Source organism: Dipodomys ordii, unplaced genomic scaffold, assembly GCF_000151885.1.
Source record: "Dipodomys ordii isolate 6190 unplaced genomic scaffold, Dord_2.0 Scaffold93, whole genome shotgun sequence".
In the NCBI taxonomy this organism is placed as follows: Eukaryota; Metazoa; Chordata; class Mammalia; order Rodentia; family Heteromyidae; genus Dipodomys; species Dipodomys ordii.
Window position 1 is genome coordinate 5,939,858 of NW_012267309.1, and position 20,002 is coordinate 5,959,859.

A 20,002-nucleotide genomic window follows, 5' to 3' on the forward strand; every position below is an offset into this window, starting at 1 on the left:
TTCGATTCCTTTGCACCACATAAGTAGAAAAAGCCAGAAGTGGTGCTGTGGCTCAAGTGGCAGATTGCTAGCCTTGCTAGCTCAGGGACAGCACCCAAGCCCAGAGTTCAGGCCCCATGACTGACAAAAAAAAAAAAAAAAAGAAAGAAAGGATTTATCATATATGAATATTTAAAAGTTACCTAAGCAGTGAGGGAGAGGTAGACAGAATACAGACAGAAACAAATGAATCTGTCTTACAAATGTATCACATAGGAATTGTTGGGAAAGAGCTGTCTTAAGTAATTTAGGAAGGAGAACTTTGACTAGATATAAAAGGGCTTAAAATAACATACAGGAGGAGGATTTTCGGGTTCTGAATGGTAGGCAGGTGGCAGTACAAAAAATGATTTGTCATTTCTCTAATGAACATTCTCATTTTACTCTTTATTATTTGTGTGGCTATTTAATAATGCATGCCATTTTACTTTAAAATCTGAATGGTTTAAATAAAACTTTTTACCTTTTTTTTTTTTTTTTGCCGATCCCTAGGGCTTGAATTTGGACCTAGGTGCTGTCCCTAAACCTCTTTGTGCTTAAGGCTAGTACTCTAGCCACAGAATCATTTCTGGCTTTTTCTGAGTAGTTTATTGAAGATAAGAGTAGCATGGACTTTCCTGCCCAAGCTGGATTTGAACCATGATCCTCAGATCTCAGCCTCCTGAATAACTAGGATTATAGGACTGAGCTACTGACACTCACACTCTGACATTTTTATTCATTGTTTTGTTTTGGTGTTTTGGACAGAAACTGTACCAAGAGGGAATGAAAAGACTTCCTGAAGTGTGAAAAGAAAGAAGACAAATTGCTTTATGAGTCCTAAACAATGCTCATCACCAAAAAAAAAAAAAAAAGACAAAACAAAAAACAGGAAGTGAACTGAAACTACAGCAGTTTGAGGGGTGTCCCCAGTAAGATCTACCCTGCCAGATATTTTCAGGTTAGGAAAATGTAACTAAACCAAAACAGTATTGAATCTGTAGTTTGTCAAAAATCTCAAAATAAATGCATTCTTAGAAACATAGCGGTATAGTTTGCATTTCTAGAATAAAACCTTAGAGGAATTTAAAAGGCTTAAAATTAAAACTTAAAGCAAACAAAAAAGAAAAGCAAGTCTTCCTTGCATAACTAATTGTCCACTGTCAAATCTCCAGGTTAAAGCAAACATGCAATTTGAACTTCATAATTTGGTTTGGTTTGTTGTTAAACTGAATCCCTGTTTTATCCATCTGAAATCTCTACCCACTGACACATTGCCCTACTTAGGGAATTAATAAACTCTGACCACTGGTCACTGTTGGGAACACAGTATTTCAATAATGGATTTTATATCTGTTTATCATATGAAAATCCTAGGAGCCCCTGAATCCTGTAGGGGAAGCTTACTATTTACCTTAAATTACCAAATTAAGCAAATACTAGAAGAACAAGTAAATGGACCACTCACTAAAGAATATAGCTACAATATGTTCTTTCTCGTGAAATTTGCTTTGAGTACATGGAAATCTGTCTCTTAGAGTAAGTCATTTGTGTCTTAATTGTCATTAGGAACAATGAAACACTTCTCAAATATATCATATAAACCAAATATAATTATCTTCACTACCTCCTTTAGTAACTGCCTGTTTCTTATTGCTATATTTGTCATAAACTAATTTTTCTACCTATACGCTCTTAAATCCACTCATCACCAATCAATTCTTAAATATTCTTTAGGCCTCCTAGAAGCCTGACCTCTCCAAAAGGAGAGAGCCTTCTTCTGCACTGCATTCCTCTCCTAACCATCTACATTGGCTCCAATCATTCTCCAATCATTCCTATAATTTGGTAGTCTACTATTCTAATGTCTTTGAACAATGTTCTTCCTACTTGGAATATGCCTATCCTTTGGCTAACTTTCCAACCACTACAAATCCTTCCTTGTCACCCTCTCAGTGAAGCCTACCCTAAACCATCCAGTTTCAAATCATAAACACACACACACACAAACATAGAATCAGGATTACCCTAGTCTGGGCATGCTCTCCCTTATCATGTAACTCATCTGAATACATAATGTATGTCATTATTTATAATAAAGTAAGGAGGTCAGGTCTGACCAGCACCATACTGGACACATGGTGGATTATAGGTCTGGCATCTTGTCTTCATGCTGGGGAAAGAAACTCCCCACCCATCACCTGCCTTCCAGATAATGGGCATGTCCTGACCCCTGGAGGCAGGGGCAGGCACTTGGCTGATAGGTTACTGAATCTGTCAGTACAGTGCCTGGGACTGGGAATTTCCTGAGATCTGCCCCCTGCACCAACCTATTTAGGCCCAGACCAGCCTAGCCGCCAAGATTCCATGCCACATGTGTCTCCATGATCATGTCCTGTGTCCTGTCTCCTGGCTAGTCTCCAGCCATCATGGAGTCCCAATTCAGCTCTCCATTGGAGCTAAACTGGCTTGTTGGTATTGTTCTTGTTCTTTCCTCTTTAGTATGTTTCCTAGCTGTGTTATGTGTATTTGTGTGCTGCAGGCCTTTGTAAAAACTGGCAGCCAGCAGCCTGTTAACTGTATAATAAAGACTCCAATATTCTATATTTTAAAATGTGGCTTCTGGGATGATTTATCTTACAACAATAACTTCATTGTATACTGTATTTATTGTCTGGTCTCATAGTTTCAAACTCATTAGAATGTGGCATTCACACATGTGATTTTTTTTCTTTTTGTTCTGTTCTTGGTAAGTCTTCATGTAGCTTATATTATATTATATATATATATATATACATACAGTTATCACATAAATGAAATATATCTTGATATATCTTAAAAAGCTGAGGATGGAGGGAAAAATCACTAAAATGAATTAATTATGTAAGAACTATGCACAACAAAATACTTGTACCTCTAGAAAAAAATATTACTTCATGCAATCAAAAATGTTGAGAACCCAGACCCAGAGTTCAAGCCCCACCACCAAAAAAAAAAAAAAAAAAATGAGAAGTTAAACTTATTTAAGACCCTGAACTCAGGTATTTTTATTTGAAAACTAATGCTTTTTTATACCATACCACTTTTTTGAGTGTAATTATAATACACACACATATATAGCAATATCTATTATGCATGTGTGCATATATATTGATAATTATATTGACATACACACACATAAACATACACACAATAAACCCTCAGGGCATCTCAGTGTAACAGAGAGAAATAGAAATTGATATTTCCAATGAAAGTCATTCCAATGATCAAGTAAGAGTCAGGCTTCATAAAGTGTGTTTCATACTGAGAAGTGCAAAATATACTGTACAGAAAATTCCACGAAAATGGATTGAACCAGAAGTCATAGCACAAATCTTCACTCTCAGCCAGTCTGAAAGTCATCTTCACAGATATGTTGTATTAGCCAGATATTAATGTATGAGTAAATTTGTCTCCACCCAGCTGCTCACTTGAGCAGTGTGTGCCCTTCTGAGCCTTTGAAATGCTAATTAACTGGCTCAACAACTGTTCAACTACTCTTTAGCCTTAAGTGTTAGAAGGCTTCACATTGGGCAGCCTGAGCAGCCAGTGAAAGAAACCCGGCTCCTGCAGGTAGGGAACTCCATGGGAACAGATCCTATCAGAAAGAAGGACAGGAAGCCTGAGCCCCAGCCTTGATTGATCAGAGGCCACCTGAGGTCTTTAAACTTCAAATTATTAGAATACACACGGCAAACTAAAGGGTTTCAGTGAATAATTCATCTCCCCAAATTCACACTCACCTCAAGTATCTGTATAGTTTCTATTAAGTAGTCTGAATTCCTCCTGCTGTGTATGTTAATGTGAGAGGGCAAGTAATGGAATCCATTCATTTGCCCAAACATATTTAGCCCAGATGTTGGCTTCTGGTGTTTTGTTACAATTATCTGCTAGTGTTGATTACTGAAAACACTGGAAATGAAGGAAATTGGTAGATTTTATTCATTTCAATTTCACAAATCTTCAGAGTTCCTATGTAGAGAATGGAAATGTGTGGTCCTAGATATACATCCAAAAGATTTACTTCCTTTAGTCTTAGTGTTATTCTTACTTAATAACTGAGATTGTTTCACAAATAAATACAGACTTTAAACTTGTCTGGATAAATCAGTAGATCTAGGACTGCAAAAGCAAAAGCAGGATGCCTCTGTTTATCCATGAGACTCAGCACAGAATTTTCAAAGACTTGAACCTGCTTGCTTTAAATCCAAATTGTATTTGCCTAGTAGGCATTTCAATTTGCTATGTGCTGCAACTGTGTGTGTGTGTGTGTGTGTGTGTGTGTGTGTGTGTGTGTGTGTACTGGGGCTAGTACTCAGGGCCTGAGTACTATCTTTTAGCTTTTTTAACTCAAGGTTGCATTTTATTATTTGAGGCACAACTCTACTTCTGACTTTTTTGGTGGTGAATTAGAGACAAGAGTCTCCCAGATTTTCCTGCCCAGATGCCCTTGAACCTGGATCCTCAGATCTCAGCATCCTGAGTAGCTTGGATTATAGTCATTAGCCACCAAATGTAGCTCAAGTCTGGCTACATTTTAATACCTAGGTTGGGGAAAGAGGTGGAATCTAAGATAAATGAATAAACTTTAACAAGGGAAGTGAGAATTTTAAGCAATACATGTAGAGGAACTTATGGCAGTAACAGTAACTTGTAGCCCTAGGAATGTCTATCAAGTGTACCTGGGTGGATGCAGGAGTGGAAGAGAAATTCAAACATCAGTTTGCTCTCCATTAGCTACTTCTGCTCCTGTCGCTCTGCTGTCTACAATTCATCTAGTACTTACGAAGTTCAGCACATCATTCATTCCTGCAGATTCCTCCTCCTACACCAGATCTGTATATACTCTTTCTTTATTTTGTAACCACAATCCCAGTTCTGGTTTGCATGACTTTTATCTTATTTGATCTTACATCCATCTCCAAAGGTATCTCCCCACACTCTGTTGTAAGGTAAATCATCCCAGAAGCCACATTTTAAAATATAGAATATTGGAATCTTTATTATATAGTTAACAGGATGTAGGCCGCCAGTTGTTACAAAGGCCTGCAGCATGCAAATACACATAACACAGCTAAGAAACATGCTAAAGAGGAATAAATAACAAAAAACAACACCAACAAGCCAATTCAGCTCCAATGGAGAGCCGAATTGGGCCTCCATGATGACTGGAGACGAGCCAGGAGACAGGACACAGGACACCATCATGGAGACACACATGGCATGGAGTCCTTCCTGGTGTCTAGATTGGTCACAGGCTCAGTCCCAGGCACTAGACTGACAGATTCAGTAACCTGTCAGCCAAGTGCCTGCTCCTGCCACCTGGGGTCCAGGCACACCCATTACCTGGGAGGCAGATGATGGGGGGGTCTCTGGACAAATTTAGGAAAATGCTAACAGGAGTGAAAGAGACAACAACATTAGCAAAGGGGCTTCAAACTTACTTCAGAGATCATTGACTCAAACTGATGACACACTGTCAGCACTTGGGGGCCAAACACAGATATCAGACAGCACACAGACCAATTAAATCAAAATATGTGAAGAGAAAGACCAAGCAAAACATTTAAACTGGGGTCCAATTTGCAGTTTCAGTTGGCCACTGACAGTCGTGTGCATCAATGACAGTTGAGTTGAAGTAAGGAGGCCAGGTGTGGCCGGCGCCATATTGGCCAGAGATCTGTTTCCGGTGACACTCAGTGCATATGGCTACTACTGCACTTAAGTCCTCATGTAATAATTTTCTCTTTATTGTCTCCTTTGGAATCTGAGACAACTGATTTAGCCCCCTCTTCCCTCCACTTTCAATGCTTGGGACATGGTGTGAACAAAACAAAACATGGAGGGAGACAATGGAAAGCCATCTTCTTGAAATGGTAAGACTGGAAAGGCAAAGCTGTGAAAGAGGAATGACATTAGAGAACTTTGGCAAAGTTGAAAAAACAGAAAGCAATCTGTGGGCTTAAAAAAAATGTTGTTGATTATACGATGTGAAATCTTCTCTTACACTACAAAGAAGAGTGGAATGGCCTGAGAAAACAGACCAAAGGAAAGTAAGCCAATTTATCCCCTGCCAATTGTGGTGTCAGGTTCCTTCGTTAAACTGCAGACTCTCAAGAGAAAATAGATCCCAGAAAACAAGTAATTGTTTTATTACAATTATTATAATGCTCCTCCTGTTTCTCTCACAGCAAATCAGAGCAACTAAAATGAAAAAGAAAAGACTTATGTGGTTTGCAATTGCTAAATGATCTTTTTATATCCTTTTGCTGATGTAGTTTTGATCATTTCACAAACAGTAGTTCTCTACTGGGGTTTGTACTACTCATTGCAAATGATTCACTCCCACCATGAGCTTTTAGTCTTTCCTTTGAGATTTTTTTTTTAACTCCAGTTAAATAGACTTAACCATTAGTCATTTTCCTTCCTATCCAGCCAAGATTTTTGTTTAATCTAATTAGTCCTCCTCCTTCTCACAATTCCAAACTACCTCAATCCTTAGGAGACTATAGTTATGTCCTTCATCCATCTGTACAAACTTGTCTCCTACCAGCTGCCAGGACAAAATAACAGTAGTCAGTTCTTTAAATTTCCACATCTGAGTCAAGGATTCCAATTGCAATACATGAAAAACCAACTCCTTACCACCCCAGGTCCCGTAATCACTTTGCAATTTATAGGCATGATGCAGTCCAAGTGTTATTTCAGAGCATCTGCTCAAGATCAATGGTGCTTTCTCCTTAAGAGTTTCATTGTGCTTTTGATTTATAAGCACTGAAATGCTAAGCGAACATCTATATCAGAAATACCCAGGATGTGATCAAATTCACCATGAAGTTTTCAGCTTTGGCTTGCCTTTATGAAGTCAATATCAGGCTTCGATACCCATGATTACCAAGTGTTCCTTTACAAAGCCCCACAACATTCTGGACAAATGGAGCACCTTCCAGAATTCCCTACCCCCAACATTCAAGATGCTTACAGTTCCAAATGCCAGGCACACAATGCAAAAGAAACATCCCACCACTGATAAATTATTCATTTTTCAAGAGTTTGCAATTTGAAGTGGCACTAACAACCCAATACCCAAAGGACCCTGAAAGACATAAAACACAGTAACATTCAAAGCTTTTTTTTTTTTGCAAAATTCTAAAGGTGAAGCACTGTTAAACATCATTATTTATCAAGAGATATGATCCTTGAACTCAGTTCCTCTAATTAATCAGTTCCTGATAAAGGTTCCTAACAAAGCAGCCTGCTAAAGAAGATTACTCAAGTTCCTCTCTTCCTGGAACTAATCTCACCAGGTTCAAGGAGGCCCTCTGCTGCACCCCCAAACTCCCCAGGCCTGGAGAGGGTTTGTAGTAAAGGAAGGTGAGAAGCAGAGGCTGATAAACTTTGACCTCTGGACAAAATCTGACCCACTGCATCTGTTTTTAAATAGCATTTTACTGGAATCTAGCCACACATAACACTCACTATGTAGCTGCTATATTTTTCCTCTCTGTCTCTGTCTCTGTCTGTCTCTGTCTGTCTCTGTCTGATTTTATGTCTGTCTGTCTGGCTGGCTTTCTCTCTCTCTCTCTCTCTCTCTCTCCTCTTTCTCTGGCTCACTACAAGGGCAGAGTTAAATGTTAAATATCCATAGAGAGACCCTATGGCACACAAAGCTTAAAATTTTTAGCATCTCATCCTTTTCAAAACCATTTGTGGCCCTCTAGTCAAAGGGCATAAAAATATGAAAAGCTTTCAGAACGATAGCCCTAAGCAAAGCTTTAACTCATGTCCACTGATGTGTTGACTTACTCCCCCAAAAAGGGTCTGTGTTTAGTAGTATCTAGAACATCAATTGTGCTTTAGTTTCCGGGGGGAGAAAGAAGGTTAAAAACAAAAATCAAACCTATGATGGCATCTCAAGCTAGAAGGGATATAATTCCCTGGTAGCAGATTACCACATATTCCAATTGTTTATAACTGGGGCCAGAATGAGCATATACCATTTTATTATTGACCAGATAGGGAACCAACAGTTTCATGTGATGGAGAATCTGAGTGCATGTATTTTGTTTTATTTTTTTGTTTGTTTGTTTTTGCTGGTCCTGGTGTTTGAATTTTGGGCCTGGATGCTGTCCCTGAGCTTTGGTGCTCAAGGCTAGCAACTCTACCACTCAAGCCACAGTTCCACTTTTGTAATTAATTAGAGACAAGAATTTCACAGACTTTCCTGCCTGAGCTAGCTTCATACTGTGATCCTCAGATCTCAGCCTCCTAAATTGCTAAGATTACAGGAGTGAGCCACCAGGGCCAGGCTCTGATTGCATCTTAATGACCAAACTGTAAAATAATTTGGCCATGGTTTGGATTGACAGAGATGAAAGGATGGCATCTTAATTATGATGAAATCTTAAAAGCCTATCTTACCAGTGGCAACTAGAATCAAATCAGAAGAAAACTTGAAATTTCCCAAACTGATAGGATATGTTTTTTCTTTTTATTTACTTGAGATTGGACAGAACCCAACTAAACGTCATTCAATGATTCTCCAGTCTTTGCTCCTTTGTCAATGGTTCTGGCTGAATTCTGCTCTTAGTGATACTGTCTCTTCTCTGCACAACAGAGCTGAGTTCCATGGGCCTATCCATTTGCTTCCCAGCTTTTTATTATAAGTAGGTTGTCTGCTCTGCCCCTTGGTTTCTTTGAAAATCAAGGATAAACAAAGTTGCCTATTGCTTACTCTTATTCATCAATGAATGAGGTTATGCCCTATACTGTGTTTATAAGGCTGGTCGAGGTGTTATTCCAGCTATGCTATGCAGAGGCATAGGAGGACAAAGGTCAGAAGCTACTCCAAGCAAAAGACATGAGGTCATGTCTGAAAATTAATTAAAGCAAAAGGGACTAGAGACATGGGACAAGGATTAGAATACCCGCCTAGCAAATGAAAATTCCTCATTATTGCCAAAGAACAAAAGTTTAATGTGCTTAAACAATTATTCAAGGTGAATGTATTATCAGGACCATTGAAATAGGATAAAACTGATTTCATTGTGAAGATAAAAGCATCTAATAACATAATTACATGAATATACCATAAAATACATAATTTGTGCAACAACGGCTAATGCTCATGTGTACAACAAAGCCCTAAGGACTTAGTTAACTTAAAATTATGAGGTTGTTTTATTGTTTTATTTTTTGTTTTGTTTTGTGTGTGTATACTGTTTGCAGTTATTTCTTTTCTCTTTTGTTTTTTTCCCTCTGATTTATTCCCTGTGGTCACTGTTTTTGATTTCTGCACCCTTTGTCTTGTATATACATTTACCTGATTTGGGGAAGGGAAAGAGAATCACAGAAATGGTGGCACAAAGGATGAACCAATGCAACAGCAATACTCACTAGACACTATGTTGGAAATGAACTTTACAAGTCAGGGGGCAGAAGGGGAGTTGGGGAAGGAAAGCAGGAGAAAATGGGGTAACACTGTTTGAAAATAAATGTACTCATTGTAACCCCTCTCTACATCTCCTTTACAATGAAAAATAGAAATAAGTAACTAAATGAAAGTAAATTGTACTAGTTAACTAATATTCATGACAATCTTGTACTTATGACCCAAAACTTGAAACAACAAAACTGAGATGAGAAGAGGTAGGCAATCTGCCTTGGATTTTACACAGAGTACAAAAGAGCTGTGGTATATCTTATTTAAAGAACCTAGGAAAGGTCTCCATTATTTTTATGAAAGTTCTCCCTTTTTTTTCTTATGTATAGAAGAAAGGATAGTATCTGTCTCTCTGAACCACTGCCCAACACTCTGTTCTAAACTTCTTTGGTCAACAGGAGGGATTTTTGCCTCCAGGAAATTTGCTTCTAGGCATTTGGTTGTCACCTGGAAGGTAAAGTGCTTTGGGTGAGAAACCAGAGGAGCTGTTGCCAATGACAATAATTTGGACAGCCTGGCACAACAAAGAATTCATCAATAATCACAAGCCTGAGAAACCCTGCCCTAGGACTGCTGGAAGCCGAGAGCTTTCTCCAGGAGCTCAGCATCTAATTTAGAATGTAGAAATCTATACTATGATAGTGTTTGGTTTGTTTTATTTTCCTGGCTGCTTCTCTTAGGTGTATTCTGCTCAATTATTTGTTTTGACAAGTATTTCAATAGGTTAAAATGCTAGAAAGTTTAATTTCTGCAGACATCAGGTACACTGTGTGTATAGAATAAAAATCCTGTGTATCAGCTGCTCACAGTAGCCCAGATTCAGGCTTTCTGCTAAACTCACAGGAGCCTTTAAGAGCCATAAACACCTGCAAAGGGTCAGAAGAACTGAAACAAAGCAAAACAAAACAAAAAAACTGCAGTAAGTAAGCAGAGGAGCCAGAATTGAAGCCAAATTTCCTCACCGACTGTATGTACTCTGTTGGAGAAAATACTTTTTCTCTTTTTAATGCCAGTCTCAGGACTTAAACTCTTGTTGTTGTTGTTGTTGTTTTTCTCTCACTTAAGGCCAGAGTTCTACTACTTGAGGCACACCTCCACCTCTGGCTATTTTTGTTGATTAGCTGGAGATAGGAATCTGTAGATTTGTCAAATGAAGATTTTCTGCTCTAAGTCTCCTACATAGTTAGGATTGTCACTGGTACATGGTATATAATATGTTTTAATAATTATTTTATGTATTACCCTCTATTCCAATTGGGCTTAAAATTAAATCCAAATATGTTAAACCACATAAGTAATGAATCAACCCCCCCCCCACCGGCCCTAGACAGAAGAGGACACTTGTAATTGAAAATTTTTCATCTACATAGGGACTCAAACCTACAAATCACATAAGAATCATATTGGTATAATTTTCACTAAATGGAAACATATAGAGAAAAGACTCATTGAAGTTGTTTTCTTCTCTGAAATTCTATGTTGATTCCCACCCTCCAATTATAGCTCTACTTTACAAATGTTCTTATTCTCTTTAGTACTCAACAGCAATGGTTATTGATGAAGGGAAATATAGACTTAATTACATGTTTCCAATGGAAAACTATGATCTGCTTTTTAAAGAACAAAACTGGCCAGCGACAAAGAGCTAAAAGCAGACATTCTGCTTTTGTTAAATAAAGGCTTTAGTGTTCCAAGTCTATATTGGCTAGTACAAAGGAAATTTCAGCTAAGCTGTTTAGACAATGAGTTTATAACTTGATCAAATAGTTGTCCCAAACTTTCAACACATTGTTGTAAAAATAATACTTATTTTGTTCCATACAGGATAACAGTACCCATTTCAAGTTTGACAAATAGATATTCTAAGATATATCTGTTTCTTTATATAGGTTCTAATATCTGGTACAGTAGTCCAAGGTCCTGGAAGACCTTGTGGGCCAGGAGATCAAGCCCCTCCCTGTCTTCTTCCTGCCTCTCTTCTCTGCCTCTACTCACCTGTAATACCATGGGCTCTACTTTGCTCTTTAGACTTGTAGGCTCCTTCTTGCCCGAGGGCTTTTGCTATTCACTTTTTCATAAGTGGGCCCTTCCCATTATTCTGTTGAACTGTTGTATCTCACTCAAAACATTTTTCTTGACAAAGAAACCAGGGACTCCCTGCCCAGCCCTCCTTATTCCCTCCTGGGCCATCACATCACCCTCTAAGATCAGTTCAGAATTTATCACTCTTTGAAGTTCATTTACTTTTTGCCATAGCCATGTTTTGCTCTCCTCTTTTAGCCACTCTCCAACTAGAATATAAGCAATGTTTTAACAGGAACATTAATCTGACTTGTGAGGACATATGGTAGGCACTTGTTGGATGAAATGTCACTTTTTTTTTTTTTTGGTCGGTAGTGGGGCTTGAACTCTGAGCCTGGGTGCTGTCCCTCAGCTCTTCAGCTCAAGGCGAGAGCTCTACCGCTTGAGCCACAACACCACTTCCAGTTTTCTAGTGGTTTATTGGATATAAGAGTCTCATGGACTTTCCTGCCTGGGCTGGCTTTGAACCACGATCCTCAGATCTCAGCCTCCTGAGTAGCTAGGATTACAGGCCACCGGCGCCTGGCAGTGTTATCACTTTTAAATTAAATGTTGTGAGTAAAGTTCACATGTGAAAGATAAATATGACCATTATGAGGGCTTAGTATCAATTTGCTTTAAAGTATGAGTGACCTTTGTAGTGATAAATAGCAGCATTTTGTTTTTATTCTCATTTATTCACCTTAAACATTTTACAAGAATAAAATTATCTAAGAAAGAGAAAAGCTACAGGACTGTATGCAATAGGTTTACTCTATTTTCTATACTTTTAGCTCAAAAGTAATGTACGAAGTGTTCTTTTATTAAATGGAAGTTTTTAGGGCTTTTTCTCATCACTCTATTACCTTTACTAATCTCAATGGCTAGCACAAGAAGTATGTCTAATAAGCATTTATAAAAGGAGCTCTGAAATACAGGATGTCATTAGGAATCATTAGGAAACATAAATGTAGGTAACAATACATATTTACATTTTAAAAGGTTCTGTTCAAGTCACAAAGTTAATGGGATAATAAATGCCAACAGAAATCTAAATATAAGTGCTTCAAATTTGAAAATGATGCAAACTAATGAGCAAAGACCATAATAGCAAATAACAGTGAAAATTTAATCCTATTATTCAAAATGGTTTACAAGGGATTCTTTATTTAATCTTCATGATAAGCACATCCAGGGTGCGTTATTTTTAATCTTTATTTTAAAGATGAGAGAGCAACAGAGATTGGAAACTTGTCCGAAGTTAGTTAACATAAAGCAAAGGCAAGATCTGAACACACACCTCACATTTCATGATTTATATTCTCCTATGTACTGCAGGGAGATAAAGTCTGAGAATATCACTTGAGAGAATCCTAAAATCTAAGCTGTGCATTCTGAAGATGGGAAACAAAATTGTTCAGAACGTTTACATCTTTGTCACTTTTAACAAAACATTTCATGCAGCAATCATACAAACATAGACATACATACACATACATGCACACATGTGCAAATGGAGACATGCATATGCATAATGGAACAGCTAAATCTAGACTAAGCCAAGAAGAAGAAAAAGAAAAAAAATTATAGATCATAGAACTTCTACTCAGTCTGTGAAACATTTCTTTGCAAGTCTGGATTCTGTCTTGGAGTTTCTGAATTCACTGAAATACTCATATGGATAGGATGAGAAGTGGTTTTTAAGCAAATCAAGATTATTATAAATGAATTAGGCAAATATAGCTCCATTCTGAAATCTTAGGGCCCCCTCACAATTAGTGATCAGAAGTGACAATATAGTCAAACTTCTGGTTTTTCTTTCTTTAAAAATTTTTTTTTAGCAAATCCTGCTACACTTGATAAAACACATTGATGTGTCCACATGTGCAGGTTTTGTGACATAATCTTAACCTTGCTAGGTAGCTTCAGCTTTGCAGAGAGTAATTAATTCAGAAAGGCATAGAAACTCTACAATAGAGCTAACGGATCAGCAAAATAGCTGGAATATTTTCCTTGCTACCAACAGCTGGATGTTGCTAATTTAGCTACTTCAAAATGAAGGGAGGAAGGAGCGAAAAGCTATGTTTTTATTTCGCCACACTGTTGTTGATTCGGAGAAAAGGGGGATCAAGAAAGATTTTAATAAACATGGTAAATACACAGGCTCCCTTGCTCTCCTAAATAAACACTTCTTACCCTTAACTGACCTGATGAAATAAAAAAGGTAATTTTAGGTTGTACATCCTCTAACCAAATAACTGGAGTAAATATTATGTTTTCCTTTCTTATATAGCTTGAGATAGGATGCATACTGTAAACAGTTTAACCACTTAAAGTGTTTAATGAAATAAGATTAATAGGGTTACAATTATTTTTATTACAGAAGTGGCGCTGTAGCTCAAGTGGTAGAGCTGAAGAGCTGAGGGACAGCACTCAAGCCCAGAGTTCAAGCCCCACAACTGACAAAAAACAAAAGCAACAACGATTATTTTTATTACTCCAATCCAACACAACATTTTTCATTATCTCAATCAATTTGTCCTTTAAAAGATGGCTTAATGGTGAGAGTGAGAGAGGAAACATTCATAAATGTACGTATTATGCCCACCTTTGGTCCTCAGCTCCACCCAGACCTGTAATGTGGCCCATTACAGGGGAGGATGAATAATGGGACTGGGGCAAAAAGGCAAAAGGGTGTCTCTAGGGTCTTTGGGGCAAGTGGGTAGGGGAGAGCATAATGGACTGGTTGGGATCACCAGTCAGAGATTACTATAAATACAAATAGCAGGTAACAAAGGCAAGACTGCTAACTTTCTGTCCAGTTAGAAGGTAGACAGGTATGGACATTAGGTGGCAAGCAACTATTTCTCTTGATCTCCCGGCTCTGATTAACTTTGAAAGGGTGAGCATAAAGTGACTCCATTTAGGATGTCATCTCCTCTACTCCTCTCCATGGTTTTCCCTTGTCAGGACTGACTTTGTCCTGCGGGGCGGGGGGGGGGGGGGGGGGGTGGTTTCAGCATCCATTGCTGGGATAGGTTGTCCAGGTTGGCAAGTACTGGGTTTGGACTCAAGGCCTGGGCACTGTCTCTGAGCACTTCTGCTCAAGGCTAGTGCTCTACCACTTAAGAGTCACAATGCCACTTTCAGTCTTCAGTTGGATACTCAGAGGTTTACTAGAAGAGTCATATTTCCCCGTGAGGGAGCACATAGCTCCTGTCCCTGTCTCAGTAGCAGGGGTGTCTGGGGCAGGAAGTGAGGTAGATGGGAGCTCAGATGGGTTTGGGTGGGGAGAAGGAGGGGCCAGCTGCTTGTTGGGAACTCCAGGGCTGAGAGGAGCTCAGGTCTGGATGGAGCTGAAGACCAAAGGTGGGCATAATGCTAACAATAACCTAAAAGGAAAAGATATTTATTGAGACATGAAAGTCTGTGGTGTTAACTTTATTTGCCTGCTAGAGGAGTGTAAATTTTATTAACACAAGAAAGGCATCCTCTCCATTCCTAACTTCATTTAGGAAGCTTTCTCACTAGTCTCTAAAAACGCAAAAAGGAATAATATGCTCTATCCTTCAACTATACCATTTGTTCTTTCTGAAGAAAAAAATAAAGTGTGTTGACTTGTCCTATTTTGTAAAATATCTTGTCCTATCAATTACCACTCACTCTGTGGCACACGGGTTCACCTCCATGCTCAGAATTCTATAGCACCGCCATGTACTACTACTGTTGCTTACAGTCACTAGTACGGTCAAAAAAACACAATCAACAGTAGGACAGGCAGAGGGAACACATTCTATTATTCACTCTATTCAAAGCCAAGCCAATTTTAAATTGCCAATTGTAAGTAATGAGCTTCTTCCCCTCCAAAACAATGGACTAAAGCAGATATATTTAACAATTCTCCTGATTTCCAGTATAATTCCCGGGGGGAAAATTTTTTTCAAGAATTTTATGTGAATAGGACTTTAAAGTGAGTCAAGTGGGAAGCTTTTTGGCCACCCATATTTTGATCTTCTCTAAGTGACATGAAAGCATTGTAGCACAGTACCAAAGGCAAGTGGCTAATATGTTGAATGCTTTTGAATAATGATACATATCACGGTCACATTCATTAAACCCCTACCCTCTGTTGCCTACTTCAATTAATTTAATTCTCACAAAATCAAAGTATAATAGACATACTATCTCCTCCTGTCATTTCCTTAATCTCCATTATCCACAATTCTAAATATCAGAAAAACTAAGATAAAAGAGCTTGGTTTACCAAAATAAAAGCCAGAGTTCAAAACCAGACTAGTTTGAGAAGTCACATGCAGCCCAGTCAAGAAAAACTTCAAGCAGATTGGCAAACTCACAGCATAAACACCAGTCTATTCACTGATGGCAAAGAGATAAGGGGGTTCCATGGGATACTGGAATTCCAAAGAGAGGGGGACCTTTTAGTCCTCATATAGGAAGGAAGTATTAAAAGAGGGAGGCTCTTTTACAAAAAGGAAAATGAAGGACCATTTTCTGGTAGGAAAATGCAGGAGAAAGGAAGGAACAAGCTGGACTTGATCACAGAAGTCTAGAATTGTTTAATGTCAGTGAGGGACACAGACCTTCCCACAAGTATTAACGTTGTATAAAGAGGTGAACTCAGGAATGGGATTTTATGATGTCTAGCAGGGGAACAGAGGTTAATGAGAAAGCCACACGGTCAAGAGACATGCGGGGGTGGGGGGGCGCTTTTCAGCTAGGCCCACAGTGGCCAGGCTTAGGAAGATGGCCCTGCCTATGTCACACAGTGTGCCCATATCTTTGGTGGACATATCTTGCCTGATGTCTGTATGCACCTGGTTAAACAGGGTAGGAGTCAATCTTTCATATCCCTTCTTTGGATACATAGGAAGAATAGGCTCAGAGGGGAGAGGCAACTCCTTCATGTAGGTTCTTTAGATACATAAAAAGATTGGGCTGAGAAGGGAACAACATGGAGTTATTAGAACAAAGCAGGGGAGGAAAAGTGTGAGAAGACATGAGGAAGAGGGTAATGATGTTTGACAAGAAATATACTCACTACCTTACAGGTGTAACTGTAACCCCTCTGTACATCACCTTGACAATAAAATTAAATTCAAAAAAAGAAAGAGAACAAAGCAGATTCCCATCATTTGCCATCAAAAAATCTTTTAGAAAATTGACAAAACAGAGAAAATGGAGGAATGAAGCCATTGGGGGACATAAACGTTTATGTTTCTAACACATCTGGTAAAGACTGAAGTCTACTTATAGGAGCGAACAATTCATGTCAGGTCTAATGTGTTAATAACAAGTTGAACACTATTTCAGTAGAGTAAAACTGGTCTAACAAAGAAGATGCTAGCAGAAGGTTCTCAGATTGCAGCTTAAAAACAAGAAATGAAAAAGAAAGGGTAAACTAACACAGCAGTGATCCTCATTTGACACAATGTTGAAAATGAACTATATAACTTGTAAGGGATGAGAGTCAGGAGGGGAAAAACTGGGAGAAAACAAGGGAAGAGGTGTCAGTCACTGTTCAAAAAGAAATGTACTCATTACCTGAACTGTGTAACTGTAACCCTGTTTACATCATCTTTACAACAGAAAAATTAATTAGCTGCAAGAACACCAGTAAAGAGCAAATTAAAGGTATGTATGAAACCAAACTATCAGAACCCATTATAAAACTCTGCCAGAAAGAAAAAAGATTCATCACAGAATTACACTAACAAAATTGAAATTCATATTTAATTGTATTCACACTATTGTTGAATTGATTTAAACTACAGGCAATCTCTGCCCAAGAAAAGGTGTTTCAATGGAAGTCACACATGATCCTTGGCCACAGCTCTACCATACAAACATTCCTTCTAAAGTAACAAACAAAATCCTCTAGAGTGATAAAGACAGAAATGAAAACACATACCCCCCCACACACACTTTTAGCCTTTTAAAAAATAATAGTAGGGATTGGTAGGACATTTTAAAGTCACAATGGCAAAGACTATAATTTTCTACTAAAGGATATGATCACAATTTTTCAACCTAGGTTTGATCTAAGGCTAGTAAAAAGCTCTCGTACTTAATGCAAACACCACAGTTAACACTTTTCTATGGCCTCTACAGAGCAGATTATAATCCTGACTTCTAGGGTACTGGGAATTGGTCATTTCAAAAAAGGAGAAAGGTAGGATATTTTAAATTATCATGATAAACTAGAGTGGCTTATTTCTATTTCTTACCCACAAGTAATCTTTTACAAAAGAGGAAAAGATTTTTTTTTAATTATTTCAGAATTTTCAAATGGCACTGGCAAGTTACTATTAAATTTTGAACTATACCTCTTAATTCCTTGGATCAATATGGAATGCAGAGCCAGGAACAAATGGCTCATACCTGTAATCCTAGCAATTTAGGTGGCTGAGATCTGAGGATGGAGATTCAAAGCCAGCCCAAGCGGAAAAAGTCCTTGAGAGTCTTCTCTCAAATTAGCCAACAAAAAGCCAGATGTGGAGCTGTGGCACAAGTGTACAGTTTCAGCCTTGAGCGAAAAAGCCAAAAAAGAGCATGAAGCCCTGAATTCAAAGTCCAATACTAGGACACACACACACACACACACACACACACACACACACACACACACACACACACACACTAAAATGCAGTGAAGGTAAAAGAGAAACCAAGCATGAATGGATATTTAATGTAGTCCAAAGAAAGAATATCTGATTCAGTAATAAAAGGCTAAAATAATTGCCTTAATATAACAAAATGATTATTTTTCTTTTGTACTATTTACATCATATTTAAGTGTCACAAGAAAAGGTTCTGCACAATGTATTGAGCTATAATATGGACTCAATTTTATCACTTGGAGTTTAAAGATTCTTAAATGACTAAAATTATATCTGCAATTCTATCATTGTTTTCTTGTACCACAAATACATTCTCGTAGATTGATAATGAATATTCCTTCTCCTAAATTGCACTTAGAAAAAACATGGTCACATTTTCCTCTTTGCCAGGAAATTTCAGGATACACATGTTCTTTTCAATAGGGCCAAATGAACAGCATTTAAAGATAGAGTATTACCTTGCTCATGTAATTGTAACCCCTCTGTATGGTATTCTCACAATAAAAAAACTTATTAATTAAAAAAAGATATAGTATACCAAAACCAGAAGAGACAGAATAAAATTGGAAGCCTGAGCCTATCTTCCAGTAGTGGGAAGAGTAAGAAGTAATAAAAAAAACTAATTAATGATTAAAAGCTGATATCACAAAGCTGGAAGAAGTAGCTCAGGTTCATTACAGTATATACTCAGAAGTCAGAGACTGACTTTAGAAGGACTACAGTCAAGGGAAGCCTAGCAAACATGTCCAAGAGACATCATCTCAACCAATAAAAACATTGGGCAAAGTAGCAAGTGCCTTTCCTTAGGTATGCATAAATGGAGGATCATGATACAGGTTGGCACAGGGAAGAACACTGATATCCAAAGAATACATAGCCTGGTAAATATCTTCATGTAACTATATTCAACTAAAAATTACTGAACAATAGTCTGTAATTTCTTTTGTTAGACTACCTTGTAAGACAAATAATGAAGGACAATGAAAGGGAGAAGGAGAAGAGGAGGACCAGGAAGAATAGGTAAGTGTTATGTGCACCATAGACTGCTTTACAAAACACAATCTTAAGAAAACTTGTTCCCAAACTCTTAACTTCTCTCTGCACTTTCCACGGGAGAGTTAAGCCAAGCCATAGCTTCTCAAAAGAAGAACATTCTTTCTTAATGGAAAGATAAGTACAGGTCTATAATAATTGAATTTCCAGGAACGTATCTAACTGTGATCTAATATTATAGGGGGGTCTTAATTGGTTTTCACCAAAAATTAATGAGAGTGAAACAAGTTATTTTGGTGCATTAAGTCCAAACAAAATAAATAAATAAACCCATATGGCCCCATTTCTTTCTAATAAGCTAAATCTAGATTTCAACTTTAAAATACATTTTGACATAAATGACTTTAAAATAACGAGCGTCTTACATCTGGATATTTTCCCACTTAATTATTTCCTGGCATTGTACTAGAAATTCCTTGGCTTCACCTTAAACCAATACTCCCAAGTGCTAATTAGGAGACTATGTACGCTCTTAACCAGAGAACACGGTGCTTAAAACATGAATGTTCCATATGTATCCGATTAATAATAACATCATGATTTCCCTCTATAAAAGGTCCCTTTAGAACACACAGCCCTTATTTAAATGAAGCAATTGGTGATTATTCAGGGAATTCTTGTCAAAATGCAATTAATAAGAAGGGGTTGAGATGACACAGGACCCTTGTCTTCAAAATATTCTTAACATGGATCAAATTTAACCTCACAGGGATAGACAGTGGAGGAAAAAAAATAATTAATGAGTACAGAT

At 37.9% G+C, this 20,002-nt stretch overlaps 1 protein-coding gene across 8 annotated transcripts in view; it reads right to left on the reverse strand.

Moving 5' to 3' along the window:
* The window catches only part of Ptprd (protein tyrosine phosphatase, receptor type, D), a 515,048-nt gene that overhangs the window by 380,061 nt on the left and 114,985 nt on the right, over nt 1-20,002 (reverse strand). The window lies entirely within an intron of this gene.